A 16,584-nucleotide genomic window follows, 5' to 3' on the forward strand; every position below is an offset into this window, starting at 1 on the left:
CCATGTTGAGAGGTTGAGATTTTATTTTGGAAACATTGCAAGTTTTTAAGCTGGAAAATGACATGATGAAGTCAGTGTTTTAGGAAGATTCATCTGAAAAGAGCTGCCCATAAATTGTATAAAATTGGAAAAGTATACATAGCCATGAAAAGTGCTGGATGTCACCCAAAGGGAGCCGACTAATGCAACAGAAAACGGCCTTAAAGAGGCTCCCGAATGAGGTAAGTCAGCTGTGAGTCTTTCAATGGCTAAAGAATGAGCCCCAGAAGGGGCATTTGGAATTGATGCCTCTCCAAACAGCAAAATTTTAGCTTAAAGTCTGTCTCTGAGAGACTGCCATAAAAACTCCAAACGCTGTAAAATATCTGAGGATAAAATATTGAAGTCATCACTAAAATCTGCTAAATATTAAATGGATGAATGTGTTGGCTCAGCACTTATTTTTATTCTTATAATTTATAGTGCTGTGTAAATGTATGTGGTACTTTATAGAACATAAAGCACAAAAGACAGAATTCCTGTCCAGTGAAGTTTACAGTCTCTTTCAGACATAAACTAAAACAGTGGATGATGACCCTAAAATATTTTTTTCAGCCAAAGCGATTGGAAAAGACATGAGTATAGCCAACACAATGGATCAATGTTTTACATGTCCTAGTGCACAATCCCAGTAGAAAACCTTGTTAGAAACCATGGTTTCTTACCCATTTCTTCTTCAGTTGTGTTGCATATATATTCTGAAATATCTGGAAAAGAAAATATATTTATTTGCATGTGGTGGTTTAGTTGCTAATTGTGTCCAACTCTTGCAACCCCATGGACAGTCGCCCGCCAGGCTCCTCTGTCCAAGGGCTTTTCCAGGAGAGAATACTGGAGTGGGTTGCCATTCCTTTCTCTCTAACAACAATTAGATAACAATTAGAATTTGTTAGAGTTCTCTTGATAACAATTAAACTTAGAATTTTAGATTCTAATTAGAATTCGTTAACAGACTCAGATCAGAGAATAAGTGTATTAGAACCATAACAATCAAGTGGCCCAATCAACTCACTTTTGAGATGGAGCTGATAGCCAACGAGGTGGAGATGGAATAATTCACAAAAGGTCATTCCACCAATTAGCAGATCTGGAATTTGAACATGAAAACAGTGTACAGTCTAGGACTTTTCCTCTTTTCTCCTTCAGAGGAAAATCAGCTCATAGATGTTCTATTTATTTATTTCCCCCATTGATTTTCATGAAAAACATGTGGCTATTTTATGCTGTTTCCTCTGAAAATCATCTGCATTATGTTGCTCATTAACAAAAACATGCAGGGAAGAAGATCAGGGGCTGCTTTCTAAGGTCCGAATCCTACATTCTGGTGACCCAGAATCAGCAACTGGCCATATTTAACAAAGAGCCAGGCTTCCCAGATGGCAGAGTGGTAGAGAATCCTCCTGCCAATGCAGGAGGTCAAGCGATGTGGGTTTGATCCCTGGGTCGGGAAGATCCCCTGGAATAGGAAATGGCAACCCACTTCAGTATTCTTGCCTGGAAAATTCCATGGATAGAGGAGCCTGGCAGGCTACAGTCCATGGGATTGCAAACAACGGGACATGACTGAGCGTCTGAGCACACACAGTGTAGAGCCATCTCTGACAGAAGACTTTTCTGTTTCTTGAATCTATTTTAAAAGCTTTTTTGGCCTATAAACCAGGTGGTGTCCACTCTCAGCAGTCACATTCTAATCAACCTAAAGATGTAGAAATAAACTTGCTCTTTGCTTGTTTCAGGTGCCTACACCACAGCCTACAGAAAACAGCATATAATATGTGGTAGATTAATTGACTGTGAAATTACAGTTTAAGCAACAAAGATTTTTAAAGTGTTAGGAACGTAAAGAAGCATGCAAACAAACCGATTTTCATTATTTGTTGAAAACCGTTTGCCTTTTCTCTGAGCCTTCCTTCTTTTCTCTTTATAAATGTCTTACAAGCATTTCTCTGGGATCGTTTCATTTATAAAGCTTTCCTAAACAGCCCTCCTTGAAAAGGGAGATTTATTTGGAGAGGTGCTGAATGATTTTAGCTAAAGTGATCTGCAGTGGTTTCTGTGGATATTAAAAGCTAATAAAGCACTGAACAAATCAAAGGTATTATATTAATGTTATTATGATGAATACAAAAGGTGAATGATCATTATCAATGAGCAGCTTAGTGATTGCTCAGCACTTTACAACTACAAAGGACAACAGAGAAAATTAATCCAGCCCAATTCATTTGGAAAATGGGGACCAAAATAAGGAAAAGGAATTTGTCCAGTATACAATAACTAGTTAAAGGCTGAGTTGGAGACGGAAAACTTATAAAGTGTAAGGATTATAAAACTGCATCCCCAAGGAATTTCTCTTGTGTGGTACCCTCAGGTCTTGGCACTATACCTCCATCTTGGCACTATACCTCCCAGCAAACCACACCTGCAAATCCTTTAGTCTTGCCCAAGAGCAGCCTATGGGTCAATGACTGCAGATATCCAGGGCTAAAGCCAACCACCAAGAAAGGTCAGTCATTATTAGATCCATGTTTCCCAAAGGTAAAGCCAGGAAAACTGAGGCAATATTCTGCTATTAGAATATTTATTCCATGATATTTAGCCTTCAATCACAGAAATATACGGAACATAAATACATTCAGTTAGATTAAAAAAAAATCCTCAGTTTTCAAAATGTTCCTTTTTCCCCCAATACCATCAGAGTTCTATGCCCAAGTTGACTTTTCTAGTTCCAAACACCCATACCGGTGTCCTACACGATAATCATTTGATAGGGTACCAGTATAATGATTGCACAGAGTCCATTTGATGAAAATTCTATTTGTTACTAGACTTTACTATGATCTGTTGCCTCTCTCTCATATCATCCAGTAAAAGTTAGAATATTAATATGCCAAAGTTTTCAGCAAAATGAGTGGAACTTTTTGCATTCAGAATAAGAGAATGCATTACAAATTTAACATCATGCTAAGAAATAATGACTCCTAAATTTTACGTTTTTCAAAGTATTGTCAACTCTATGGAAGCTTGTTACAGATATGATGACAGGGTCAGGCTCCTAATTCACAGGAACACAGTGGGATTAGGAAGCCAGCAATGAGTGACTTCCAGATCTAGTGGGTGTCAGAGAGAGAGCAGGTAATTATAAAGCTCAAGAGGAAATATAGTGAGTGACTAGGGAAGAAAGAGGTAGAAGTTAGCATCTTCATCCTTTCTCATACAACGAGCAAGGCAAATGCCCAACACACATGGCTCCATTCTCTTTGCATAAAGCTTTCTGGGCTATGGTTCCTTCATTCCAAAGGCAGTCTGGCTCCCATTCCAGCTGTTAACTAACTTTTATGGCAATCATCATACCAACAAGACCCTAAGTAAAGTCCACTCAAGTCAGAGGAGGTCTTACCATGCGTGAAGGGGAGGCAGAAAGAAGAAACTGCTCCCTGTGGGTTGTTCTCCTCCCTTGGGCATTTGGTCAAAAAATTCCAAAGAAAGATTTGCTTTCCTCATAGCAGCACAGTACTTCTCAGCAATTCATATAAATCAGGGTGAGAACCCTCACAAGGGCAGAAATAAAGTTTCTGGGTCTCAAAGTGAAATCTCCAAATCTGGAGAAGGGAGATGACAAAGCTCAACCTCAGAATTTTCCAACCATATCAAGTAATGATAGTGGTCATTTATTCATTTGCTCAGCAAATATCTTTGAGTGTCTAATCCAAGGCAGACTCTATTCCAGATGCTGAGGATACCGTAGTGAACAAACAGACCAGGAAAGTGAGCAAATGCAGTATGTCAGAGGGTGATAAATACTATGGAAAAACAGGAAATTAGGCAAGGGAGAGAGACAGGGACTTGGAAAGGGGGCACGGGTTGTAATTTTTAAACAAGGTGTCCAAGGAAAGCCTTATTGAAAGGGCAACATTTGAGTCAAGGCCTGTGGGAGGTGGGTGAGTGAACCAGACAACTATCTGGGACAACGGCAGGGATAAGAGCAAGTTCAAAGGCCCTGAGGCAGGAGCCTACCTGGAACACTGGAGGAATTGAAAGGAAGCCAGTGTGGTTGTAAGGGAGAAAAGGAAGGGAGATTAGTAGGTGGTGAGGACAGAGAGAACCTATAGGGTTTGGGAAATCCAGTCACCAAAACAAAGTTTCTCCACTGGCTGACTCCAGCTCCATGATGTCTCTTCATGTTCCGAACTTGATTATTTCTTCATACCCTTTGACTTAAAGGGGCTCTGCCCCTACAGAATTCAGTCATTCACTGTTTGTCCTCCTGCAGAAATATCCTATCTGGGGACTCAAATGAGTAACTAGAAAAGGAAATTATTACCGTTCTAAGTTTGTAGAACTAGAGTTTTTAAAGTTTTTTCCATTAATCACTAAAGAACCTTGAAGGAGACTCTTTGAAAAGAAAAAAAAAAAAAAAGTAGAAGTACTCCAGTAGAAGTATTATAGAGTTCAATTTGTGACTTTCTTCATGGTAGTTCTGTGAGATATTCTGCACGTGTCATTGCTATGGCAAAGCAGGTCATTTTTTGCATTGTTATTAGAAATTGCTTATAGACTTGGTTTCCTCAGTAGAAAATCTTAGGTTTCTTTTGACTAGTTCCTAAAATGTGAACACACATTATTGCCATGCTGGTAGTTCAAGATCTAAGAAAATTTTCCCTGGTCACCCGGGCCACACACTTGCCTCCCTTTGTGCTTCGTCACTCAGTCAAGTCTGATGCTTTGTGACCTCATCGACTGTAGCCTGCCAGACTCCTCTGTCCATGGGGATTTTCCAGACAAGAATACTGGAGTGGGTTGCCACACCCTCCTCCAGGGCATCTTCCCAATCCAGGGACCAAACCCAGGGTTCAAGCATTGCAGGTGGATTCTTTACCATCTGAGCAACCAGGGAAGCTTCCCTTTAGGAATTTGATAATCCAGAAATCGTTCCATCTCTATCTTTAATCTCTCTTCCAAAGAGCTCCTAAATCTACCTGTGATTATAAGAAGGAGAATCTCTCTACAGCAGACTAAGATGTTATTAAAAACTCAATAAGCTAATTGAACCACTATTTTCTGTTCAGTTCAATTCAGTTCAGTCACTCAGTTGTGTCCGACTCTTTGTGACACCATGAACCGCAGCACACCAGGCCTCCCTGTCCATCATAAACTCCCAGAGTTCACTCAAACTCACGTCCATTGAGTTGGTGATGCCATCCAGCCATCTCATCCTGTCGTCCCCTTCTCCTCCTGCCTCCAATCCGTCCCAGCATCAGAGTCTTTTCCAATGAGTCAACTCTTTGCATGAGGTGGCCAAAGTACTGGAGCTTCAGCTTTAGCATCAGTCCTTCCAAAGAAATCCCAGGGCTGATCTCCTTTAGAATGGACCTTGCATCTCCAAGGGACTCCCAAGAGTCTTCTCCAACACCACAGTTCAAAAGCATCAATTCTTTGGCACTCAGCTTTCTTCACAATCCAACTCTCACATCCATACATGACTACTGGAAAACCATAGCCTTGACTAGATGGACTTTTGTTGGCAAAGTAATATCTCTGCTTTTGAATATGCTATCTAGGTTGGTCATAACTTTTCTTCCAAGGAGTAAGCATATTTTAATTTCATGACTGCAATCACCATCTGCAGTGATTTTGGAGCCCAGAAAAATAAAGTCAGCCACTTTTTCACTGTTTCCCATCTATTTCCCATGAAGTGATGGGACCGGATGCCATGATCTTCATTTTCTGAATGTTGAGCTTTAAGCCAACTTTTTCGCTCTCCTCTTTCACTTTTCTCAAGAGGCTCTTTAGTTCCTCTTCACTTGCTGCCAAAAGGGTGGTGTCATCTGCATAGCTGACGTTATTGATATTTCTCCCGCCAATCTTGATTCCAGCTTGTGCTCCTTCCAGCCCAGCGTTTCTCATGATGTACTCTGCATATAAGTTAAATAAGCAGGGTGACAATATACAGCCTTGACGTACTCCTTTTCCTATTTGAAATCAGTCTGTTGTTCCATGTCCAGTTCTAATTGTTGCTTCCCGGCCTGCATATAGGTTTCTCAAGAGGCAGGTCAGGTGGTCTGGTATTCCCATCTCTTTCAGAATTTCCACAGTTTATTGTGATCCACACAGTCAAAGGCTTTGGCATAGTCAATAAAGCAGAAATAGATATTTTCCTGGAAATCTCTTGCTTTTTCAAAAATCCATCGGATGTTGGAATTTGATCTCTGGTTCCTCTGCCTTTTCTAAAACCAGCTTGAACATCTGGAAGTTCACAGTTCACGTATTGCTGAAGTCTGGCTTGCCTAGCATGTGAGATGAGTGCAATTGTGCAGTAGTTTGAGCATTCTTTGGCATTGCCTTTCTTTGGAATTGGAATGAAAACTGACATTTTCCGGTCCTGTGGCCACTGCTGAGTTTTCCAAATGTGTTGGCATATTGAGTGCAGCACTTTCACAGCATCATTTTTCAGGATTTGAAATAGCTCAACTGGAATTCCATCACCTCCACTAGCTTTGTCTGTAGTGATGCTTTCTAAGGCCCACTGACTTCACATTCCAGGATGTCTGGCTCTAGGTCAGTGATCACACCATCATGATTATCTGGGTCGTGAAGATCTTTTTTGTACAGTTCTGTGTATTCTTGCCACCTCTTCTTAATATCTTCTGCTTCTGTTAGGTCCATTCCATTTCTGCCCTGTATCGAGCCCATCTTTGCATGAAATGTTCCCTTGGTATATCTAATTTTCTTGAAGATATCTCTAGTCTTTCCCATTCTGTTGTTTTCCTCTATTTCTTTGCACTGATCACTGAGGAAGGCTTTCTTATATCTTCTTGCTATTCTTGAGCTCTGCATTCAGATGCTTATATCTTTCCTTTTCTCCTTTGCTTTTTGCTTCTTCTTTTCACAGCTATTTGTAAGGCTTCCCCAGACAGCCATTTTGCTTTTTTGCATTTCTTTTCCATGGGGATGGTCTTGGTCCCTGTCTCCTGTACAATGTCACGAACCTCTGTCCATAGTTCATCAGGCACTCTATCTATCAGATCTAGTCCCTTAAATCTATTTCTCACTTCCACTGTATATCATAAGGGATTTGATTTAGGTCGTACATGAATGGTCTAGTGGTTTTCCCTACTTTCTTCAAGTCTGAATTTGGCAATAAGGAGTTCATGATCTGAGCCACAATCAGCTCCCAGTCTTGTTTTGGCTAACTGTATAGAGCTTCTCCATCTTTGGCTGCTAGGAATATAATCAATCTGATTTCTGTGTTGACTATGTGGTGATGTCCATGTGTAGAGTCTTCTCTTGTGCTGTTGGAAAAGGGTGTTTGCTATGACGAGTGTGTTCTCTTGGCAAAACTCTGTTAGCCTTTGCCCTGCTTCATTCCGCATTCCAAGGCCAAATTTGCCTGTTACTCCAGGTGTTTCTTGACTTCCTACTTTTGCATTCCAGTCCCCTATAATGAAAAGGACATCTTTTGGGGTTGTTAGTTCTAAAAGGTCTTGTAGGTTTTCATAGAACCTGTCAATTTCAGCTTCTCCAGTGTTACTGGTTGGGGCATAGACTTGGATTACTGTGATATTGAATGGTTTGCCTTGGAAATGAACAGGCTTTCACAAAATCTGAGGTCTCTGTGTGTCTTAGATCACAACACAGCACACCATAGAGCTCAGGAAACAGCCCTGTTGTGCAAAGGCAGGAAACTTCTCCTGGACTTGGAATCAGAAGCTGTCTATTGTGGCCAAAATAATATAGACACATTTAATCAGGTCCTTTTCTTATCAAGGCATCCAAAAAATACTAATTATAATTAAAATATATCTTTCTAACTTACTCTGACTTTTATTTAAGACTTCAAAATGACTCCTAGTGCAGAACTCACCAAACTTTCTCTGTAAAAGGCCAGGTAGTAAACATGTTAGGCTTTATGAGCCATAAACTCTGTCACAACTACTCAGCTCTGCCATTGTAGCACAGAAACCCAGCCATAGACACTATGAAAATAAATGGGTATGGCTGTGTTCCAACAAAACATCATTTACAATAACAGGTGGCCCACTGGATTTGACCTGTAGGCCATAGTTTATTGACCCCTCCTCTAGAGATTAGACCTGAGGTTATCTTACTCCTTACTTCCACAAATACAAAACTTTGAGTCTTCAGAAAACATATGCCAAACTTACTCCTTTAATTTATCCAGAATTCACAAATTCTGGAAAAATTTACAGATCGGAGACTATTAAATAAGAAACACCAGTATAATCATTTATTTCTCATTGTTGCTTAATCACTGTCATGTCTGACTCTTTTGTAACCCCATGGTCTTTTGTGACCCCATGGCCTAATAGCCCATCAGGCTCCTCTGTCCATGAGATTTCCCAGGCAAGAACACTGGAATGGGTTGCCATTTCCTTTTCCAGAAGATCTTCCTGACCCAGGGATGGAACCCACATCTCCTGCCCCATTTCCTGCATTGCAGGCAGGTTCTGTACCACTGAGCCACCTGGGAAATAGGAAATATGATAGTTCTACTAGTAGCCTACAATGGCTCAAAAAATCATTCATCCAAACAATGCAGAGTATCCAACAAGAAACCTCATTCAAAAAAAAGTCTATGTTTATGATATCATCTGCCATAATAACAAAATACAACTGCTACATTTGAAACAGATTTCCATGTTTTAGGAACTTGCCAACAGGTTAAGGTTTCTACTTTTGCTCAATTCCAATATTCTTAGCCTGTAAAAGAGATGCCAGAAATCATGTTTGGATATCTTAAAATATATATTCACATTTTAGTGACCATAGATAAGAACTTGAAACACTAGTGAGTGCTTTTGATTATAATCCTTAAATTCCTAGAACAGCAGAATCACAAGAATGGAATAGGGTCTCAGCTTCTCTAAGAGAATTTGGTATTCTAACTCTCCCTACTGGAACACTACCTAAGTATCAAGGCTAATTTATTTGGGGGATATAGAGACTCTGGCAGCCAATCTCCAAGACGGCATCAATGAACCCCACACCAGTATAGTCCCTCCCCACACTGTACCAGGGTTAGTCTGTGTGACCAGCAAAATAAAGCACAAGTGATGGAATGTAACATCTGGAATCAGATTCTAAAAGACCCCGATGCTTCTATCTTGGTTGCTGTGTCTTGCTCTGCTCTCTTAGATCATTTGCTCAGTATGGTTGTTGCCAAGTCACAACCTTCCTGCAAAGGGACCCACAGGTTGAGGAACTGAGCCTTCAGTCAGCATCCATATGAACAAGTTTGGAGGTCACTCTTCCAGCCCAGCAGAAGACTGCAGACTGGTCAACAGCTTAACTAGAACCTCATGAGATACCCAGAGCCAGAACCAGCCAGCTAAGAAAGTGTGTGAGATAATAAATATTTGTTGTTTTAATATGCTGAGCAATGAGATAATTAGTTACATAGCAATTGATAATTAAAGATTAACAGATATCTAATATGTAGATTGGTTTACATGAAAACAGCTTGTGGTTCATTTGTGGTCAGTATAGAAAAGACTGAATATTCAAAAGCAGACAAGAAATAAAATTTCTTCAGGTGTTGCAACCAGCCCCTGAAAGGTAGCTCACACTGATAGATCCAGCCATCACCTGTGAATGTGAGTTCAAGTGACCAAAATATGAGGAAATACCTGCTGCTCAGACCTGGCCCTGAAATCCCATCTTCTTTCCATCCTTCTACTTAGGTCAATGTGCAGACTTCATTCATTCTTTGTGACCCAGCTCAATTTCTTCCCCAACACTTTTCAGACTACACCAGCATCACATGGCTCTGTCTTTCCTCAATTTCTATTGCATTGGATTCTATGCCACAGAGTTTATGACTGTTAACTAGTAATTAATCTCCCTAAGTACTTTGAGAATAGAATGTTTTTTATAAGAATTTCCTACTTCTCACCTCATCCTATCCCTATCTTCTGATATTATTCATTTATTAGCAACAGGACCCCCTCTCATGACCATGCTAGCAATTGTGAGGCATGATCTATGCTAGATACTATATACGGCACTCATCATCAATTTTCAATCTCTTCCAAGAAGCCCACCCACCCCAACCCCGCCCCTGGATTCTAGGACTCAGAGGCTGAACACTACAATTCCTAGACTCTCCTGCAGCTATGATTCTAGATACAATATAGGTTCTGCTAGTAAGATGCACTTGTATGAGATCTGAAAGGTAGAAAACAGGTAGAATGCTTATTTTTTCAGGTGTGATTGGGGAGACAAAGCCAACATGAGTATTGGCAGTAGGAAGTTACAAAAAGTGAAGTCGCTTAGTCGTGTCTGACTCTTCGCAACCCCATGGACTATAGACGACCAGGCTCCTCCATCCATGGGATTACCCAGGCAAGAGTACTGGAGTGGGTTGCCTTTTCCTTCTCCAGGGGATCTTCCCAACCCAGGTCTCCCGCAATGCAGGCAGACACTTTACCATCTGAGCCACCAGGGAAGCCCCAGGAAGTTACAAAAGCAGTAACAATGGCAATAGGAGTAGCTCCCTGCCCTCAAGTCACAGCTGGTCAAAGAGTCCAGAGGACTACCTCCAGGCCTTCCAGTGATTTTTAAGCACCCAGTTCCTTGTAGTAAACCCCTTTCAGGGTAAGATGCCCAGTTGACTGCATTGAACTCTTACTGATATGCGTACCATGCAGCTTTCTCTTTTTAAGCCTTTGCTGATTACCTGCTACTTTTCTTTTTTTTTTTTTTCATTCATTCATCCACTCAACTAGCCATGGACATTTTCTGAGTGAATGGGTAAGTGGAGAAGAAAAGAACGTCTCAAAGGAAAGAAAAGGATTTTTGTTTTTGATAATATGCTTACAGGTTCTCCAAGTGGGGATAACCAACAGATGGAGAAGTCCAGGGCCCGTGATGCAGGAGAGAAGTCGAAAGCTTCCTTCACTACCCTGACTGCTGCCAGGGAACTGTCAGGTGAAGGGTGGTTGCTCTCATTGTTGATTACCCTGAGTCTGCAACTGCTCTCATGACTTTGAATAAGTCAAAGTCATGAGAGAAGGTGAAGAGGAGGATGTGAGGGTTAGCTCTTAACTCTTTCATAAATGCTTTTCATTGGGAAAGAAAACGCACTTTTATGATCATAATCTTCAACATTTCAGTAACTACCATAGTACTTTAAGGTCAGTTTAAAAGAACAGAATTATTTTCAAGACCTCTGCTTGCTTCAGCAAATTCAAGAAGGAAAAAAAAAAAAAGAAAAAGATATTAGCAGGACTTCCTCAGATGTGACTTTTAAAAATTTGACCCTTCCAAATCACTCCAGCAGAGCCCTCTGGACTCCAAGGAGGCATAGAAAATTGTGGCTGCTTAAATATTTAGTGTTAACTAAAACTGGCATATTAGTTTTCAATCAAATTTATGATAGAATTGCTATGTGTATACTTGATACTACAGTATAGCCTCAACTACAATCAAAGTATATGGGACACTTATGCCCATTTTTACAACATTTGGATCAGAATTTTATTTTTTTAAGTGATTATGTTTATGGTAGCTGGAGCTTTATCATATTGTTATTAATAATAATGTTAATAGAGCTGGGGTGCCCAGGGCTGAGTGAAGCATATCCCCCAATATAACATGTTTTCTTTGCATAAAAATCGGATTTTCTGCACACACTGTAAGCAGACTGAGCACCGCCTCCACTTTTCTGCACATCTCCCACAGGACTGAGAACAGTTCAGGGTACAAAGTTGGCATTAGTATGACCTTCTTGCTCAAGGAAATGCTCCGGTGTGTGTATATCAGTAAAAACACTCTGCACCTGAAAACCTAGTTATTCTTCACTTGATAATGCTCTCCCCTCTTCCAGCTGTTTGTCATACATGTCCTGCTACAAATTAGGGGGTGCCCTGACTCCCCAGGATAGTCTCTGGTGAACTATAGGACATTAGAATCATGACTCTGGTAGAGATAAAAATGGCTTCCCCAGCTAATCTCCTTTCTCTCCCACCGTCTCTGTTCTACCTGAATCATGTATGACTGCTCTCTGAGCTGTTTATGAGCCCATGATCAGGTCTCACTGTCTCAGTGTCACATGCCTCTATTACCCAGCCATTCATTCCACCATCATGCATTAAAGACCCACTATACATCAGGCACTGGTGAGACAGTAGAGCATGTAGCTAAGAGGACAGGCTGTGAAGCCAGTCTGCCTGAATGTTCATAACCTAGCTCCACCTATTACTAGCTGTGTGACATCGAGTAAGTTACTTAACCTCCCTGGGCCTCAGTTCCTTATGGATACAATATAGAATAAGTTAGCACTTAGCTCACAAGGGTATTTGAAGGATTAAAGGAGCTAATATACATTTTTTTTTTAGATAGCATTTGGTGCACAAAAAAATGCACAATAAATAGTACAAGCCTTGGGGATACAAAATTAATTAAGTAATCCTGTGTGTGTGTGCTAAGTCACTTCAGTCATGTCCAAATCTGCAACACTATGGACTATAGCCCACCAGGCTCCTCTGTCCATGGGGATTCTCCAGGCAAGAATACTGGACTGGATTGCCATGCCCTTCTCCAGTGGATGTTCCTGACCCAGGAATTGAACCCGTGTCTCTATGTCTTCTGCATTGGCAGGCAGGTTCTTTACCACTAGCACCACCTGTGAAGCTTTCCTACCCTCAGGGAAATCACAGTCTAGTAAGGAAAGAAGATGGTCAACATTACTTACAGTATCACTGTTGTGACAAAGGGAAGCACAGACAGGGTAAAATGTTTAAATTACGAAAGAAGACAAATATGTGATGTCACTTACATGTGGGATCTAAAATGATACAAATGAACTTATTTACAAGACAGACTCACAGACTTAGAGACCAAACTTATGGCTACCAGGGGGAACAGTGGGAGGGAGAGACAGATTGGGAATTTGGGATTGATACATACACGCTGTTATATTTTAAATGGATAACCAAGGACCTACTGTGCAGCACAGGGCACTCTGCTCAATATTATGTAACAACCTAAATGGAAAAAGGATTTGAAAAAGAACAGATAACAAGCATATTCATAACTGAATCACTTTGTTGTACACCTGAAATTAATACAGCTTTGTTAATCAACTATACTCCAATATAAAGTTTAAAGCTTTTTATTTTTTTATATTTTTTTTATTTTTTTTTAAATTTTAAAATCTTTAATTCTTACATGCAAAAGAGAATAATAAAGGGCTTCCCTGGTGGCTCAATCAGTAAAGAATCCACCTGCAATGCAGGAGACATGGGTTCGATCCCTGGGGCAGGAAGATCCCCTGGAGAAAGAAACCCACTCCAATATTCTTCCCTGAGAAATCCCATGGACAGAGGAGCCTAATGGGTTACAGTCCATGAGGTCACAAGAGTCGGACTCAGCAACTAAATCACCACCGAATAAATAAGATAAAAACCAACAAGGACCTAATGTATAGCACAGGGAACTCAGCTCCATATTCTGTAATAACTTCAATAGGAAAAGAACTTGAAAAAGAACAGACACTCGCATATGTATAACTGCATCACCTTGCTGTATACCTGAAACTAACACAACATTGTTAATCAACTATATTCCAATATAAAATAAAAAATTTTAAACAGGAAAAAAAAATAGACTGCATGGCTGGTAGACTTCCTACAGGAATCAGTTTTTGAGCCAAGCTCTGACCAAAAAAGTATGTGGAAGACATTCTACCCAGAGGCAGCAACATCATGAATGCCAGGAGGCAGAAGGCTGAATGAGCCAGAGGGATGACCGAAGCTTCAGTGCAGCTGGAGAAGCTGAAGTCAGAGGGGCTGATGATGACAGAACTTACACACCACCCTAAGGGATGCAAACTCTAACAATAAAGTCAGAGGTACCAATGAGTGACTTGCATTTTGAAAAGATCGTTATGGCCTTAGGGTAGAAATTAAAGATGTGTCAGGCAGCTCCATGTCTCAAGATCTGCAGAAAAGGATAGGAAACAGCCACCCTGTCCACTTTCTCATTATCTGTTGTCACTGTACCCAATAAGGCTTTCTCAAGGACCTGCTCTTTGCCCTCTCACTAAGTAAACTTAATGAAGTTTACTCAAAATAGTAACTTTAACACAGGGACTCAAGATTCCATTATACATGCTAGAGTTGAAGAGAATTTCAGACCATCTATATTTGATCAGCTCTACTAGAAAACTAGTAATGTGACAACCTCCATTGTTCTATTAAATTTCCCTTCATTCATGAGGTGAGTCTGCCCAAAGATACAGGTGAGAATCGTAACTCTATTTTTAACTTTCTATTCTTCCCAAGTGAAACAGGTTAATTATATTTCAGAAGTAACCTTTTCCTTCCTTTAGATTGGTAATGGTGTCAAATAATTTCATAATGGATAATAAAATTCCCATTAGTATTATGAATTATATTAATATGAATCTTTTCCAAAGTCTTAAAATGTTTTAGCTGATATTTTAACTGCCTTAAAATTATAGTATAAAGTACTTTCTTTTAATTCTCTCATAGTTCAATCCCAGCTCATCCAAAAGTGATGATCTATACTGTGTTAGTTCAAGTCCATTCTCTTATATACTTGGTAGTTCTATAGCTATGCCCTTACCACTTCTGTTCCTGTATATTCAGGTCTTTACATTGCAAAAACAAGGCTTACTTGTCCAAGAAAGCTGCTTACAACTCAGAACACTCAATGAATGCCTCGTAGGGCAGTGAATATTAGGTGGAGAAAAGAATTGCCCCCAAATCAAACAAATTTAAATGTCCTTTGCTATGCGATTGTTTCTGTTCTCTCATTATAAAACATAACAGAACATAATCACAGCAGTGACTTCTCACCACTTTGATCATAGTCTACCGGTTACAAGAAAGGCATAGATTCCACCCATAATCAAAGGGAAGGCGTTCAAGGGCATGACTCATCAGGGTTCACCTTAAGGGTGGGTCTGACACATACGTGCTTAAGCTACTACTTTCTAGCCTGGAGTGCATCCTACCTTTCTATTCAAAATAAATATAGAGTACAAATAATCTTATTGCAATTTAAAGTTATTAACACAGCATCTGAAATAATATTATTTAAAAAGAAAAAAAAGTAAGTGCAATTAACACACTTCCTCCTGTGTTTTGAGACACCCTGTTGAGGCTTAATAACAATTGTGGAGGGCTGGCTTTGGCATTTTTCAGAAAGGCAAGCAGGATAGTCAGAGTAGAGGAGTACCCATCTGCAGGGCCTCCCGCTTACCTTACTTAAGTTGGCTGAGGGCATTTAGCTCACGAATTCACTGGTTTCTACAGTTCTGAAACCCACTGTGTTTCTGAGTATCTGCAGTTATACCGCCTTAGCAGGCTTGCATGTTCTGTGTAAATCTATCTGAGGAGGTCCTTCAAGGCGTTAAGCTTCTCAGTGCTGAGGCAATCAATGCAGCCTTTATCAAGAAATCCCTGATGAGATTCTCTTGGTTGAATTCAACCTCAGCAGGAAAAAAAAAAAAAGGAATTTATTCTTCACAATGTAATTTTCCAGAACGATTCCTAAATTTCTTAGGAATATTTGGTAAGCTGACAATGGAAGATTGGATCAGTTCTGCTGTGGATATGCCACGACTGAAATCCTTAAGAATATGGCAAATCAGAACTGGAAACCATTCCTAGTGCATAGTGTTGATCCTCATGACTTTTGGCTTTGCAAAAACCAATTTGAGGAAGAAGGGATTACCAGAGGTCTGATTTTGCAGCTTTTAACATAGGTTCCCCTGGAGTAGGAAATGGCAACCCACTCCAGTATTCTTGCCTGGAAAATCCCTTGGACAGAGGTGCTGGTGGACTGCACGCAGTCCGTGGGGTGGCAAAGAGTCAGACACGGCTGACCACGCAAGCACTGGCGCTAGTAGCACAGGTTTTAAAAAAATGCATGCGTCGCTTTCACCAGAGTGCGAGAAAGCAAGGGCTGCTCGCTCGTTCTCTCGCCACCTGTCCTTTTCACTGCTAACATTGCCATTGGACACATGACCTTCTTAAAGGAATGCTCCGAATCACCTGAGAAATCTGCCCAAAGGAAAGACTTGAGGTAATTGTCACAATGAATAAAACCAAAGCAGAAGCCCCCAGACATCTTCTATAAAAACTAGAGTTGAAACAACTTTTTGCTTTAATAATAGATAGTTTGAAAATATTGGAAGGAGAAACAATTAGAATTTATTTTTTAGATCATAATCTCAAATATCTCCATTACTTCATATATTAACTAAATGTAATACAAAAAACGAGCCAAGATTCTGGAAGGTGACCATCTCTTCTGCCTTCATCCACTCAGTCAATATCAACAAGTCTGCAAGTTTCCCTGCTGGGAACTTAGAAATTGCAATAATGAGTTGTACAGCCTCCTAGCCCTGCACGTTTATGTGATGTGCTCTATGAAATACGTACTCAATTCTAATGTATACTGAATTAAATTAAAAGTGGACAAATAGTGTAATTCCATTGAAATATGTACATCCATATTCACACACATACTGTTGGTTTTACATAGAAAGACTGGACAGAG

Source organism: Capra hircus, chromosome 5 (genome assembly GCF_001704415.2).
Source record: "Capra hircus breed San Clemente chromosome 5, ASM170441v1, whole genome shotgun sequence".
NCBI lineage: Eukaryota > Metazoa > Chordata > Mammalia > Artiodactyla > Bovidae > Capra > Capra hircus.